This window comes from Thermobia domestica, chromosome 5 (genome assembly GCF_964235325.1).
Source record: "Thermobia domestica chromosome 5, izTheDome1.hap1.1, whole genome shotgun sequence".
In the NCBI taxonomy this organism is placed as follows: domain Eukaryota; kingdom Metazoa; phylum Arthropoda; class Insecta; order Zygentoma; family Lepismatidae; genus Thermobia; species Thermobia domestica.
Genome location: NC_137458.1, coordinates 285,682,767 through 285,684,283, shown reverse-complemented (window position 1 = coordinate 285,684,283; position 1,517 = coordinate 285,682,767).

The following is a 1,517-nucleotide window of genomic DNA, read 5'->3' as shown; positions in this document are numbered from 1 at the left end:
AATATTTCTGTCATAATTTTTGATAACATATGGGAACCTGCTGCCAAACCAAATGGCAAAACACGCCACTGAAACAGCCCCCTATGAGTCATGAAAGCAGTGTATTTGCTAGAATTTTCAGTGAGAGGAATTTGTAGATACGCCCTCCGGACATCAAGATTTGATCTTATTTTACCTTTAGATATCTCAGCCAATATATCCTCCATCCTAGGAGTATATTGAGGATTTAAATATAACCGGGAATTTAAATCCTGATAATTAACTATTAGTCTTTTGTCCCCCGATTTATTATTAACCAAAAAACTTGGAAAACACCATTCACTATCTGATTTTTCAATCACGCCCTCTTTTAACAATTCATCTAGAATAATATCCATATGCTTCTGATCTTGTTTGCTTAATGGATACGCCTTTTTCCTAATTGGTGTTTCATTATTAACACGTATTTGATATTCTACGCCTTTCACCTTCCCTATTTTCTTACAAAACACGTCAGAATAATTATTAACAAGTTCATCTACATACCCTTGCAATGTATTGTCTTGTTCCAATAATACTGGATCTACCATCAGAGGATTTGTACAGCTATTCTCCCCAAGACCGCTCTGCAGTAAAGAATTTGGTACTTTTCCTTCCGTAGAGTTGGCAACTCTGCTACTCATTGGGCCACTCACATTGGATGTTGATTCTCCAATAAACCATCTGGACAAGGACCCCTTCGGAAATTGGCTGGAAAAACCAAAACAATCACCAGCATCATCGTTGTCTTTCCTTGGATAAGTAGGAGAAATTTCTGACCCCCCACCTCTCATTGAATCTACCGGCGAATAAGTTAAAGGCGCAAATTGTCCTTCTAATTTCAACCACAGTTTGTTAGCAACCAAATCCAAGTTTGCCTGAATTTGCTTAAGTTCCCTTATGCCCACAATAAAAACTGGACTCAAATTAGGCACAAGAAAAAACTTCAAATTATAGACCCTTCTACGGAAAGTTATAGGTAACACCACATATGAATTTAATGTCAAAGTTTTATTATCCACACCAACACCAGTAAAAGTTTCACTTTTCACAGTTATAGGTTTTGTTATGCATGAGTTCCAACGTTCAAATTGCTCTTTATTTACCATTGAAATAGTACTGCAGCTATCTAAACCACCGTAATATTTTTGTCCCATAACAAAAGCCTGAACAAAAACAGCAACGATATGTTTTTGACGTAAAGCGGTATCTGGATACTGTTTATTAATTTCAGAACTTGAAGGTTTCATAAATTCCTCAACACTTGAATCACACCGGGATTTCACTTTCGTGGGCTCCATACATATCATATTACGTTGTTTTTCCGTGTTATGCTCAGACATAAATTGCATCTTTTTTGAAGTTTTTATTCTCGTAGAACAGTTTATAGTAGAAGTTCCTTCCCCACGACCACTATTTACATAACCAGCTTCACGCACAAGATCACTTTTAATAGGCCGGGATTGATTCGAGGAATGTACATTACGAGTAGAGAAGCG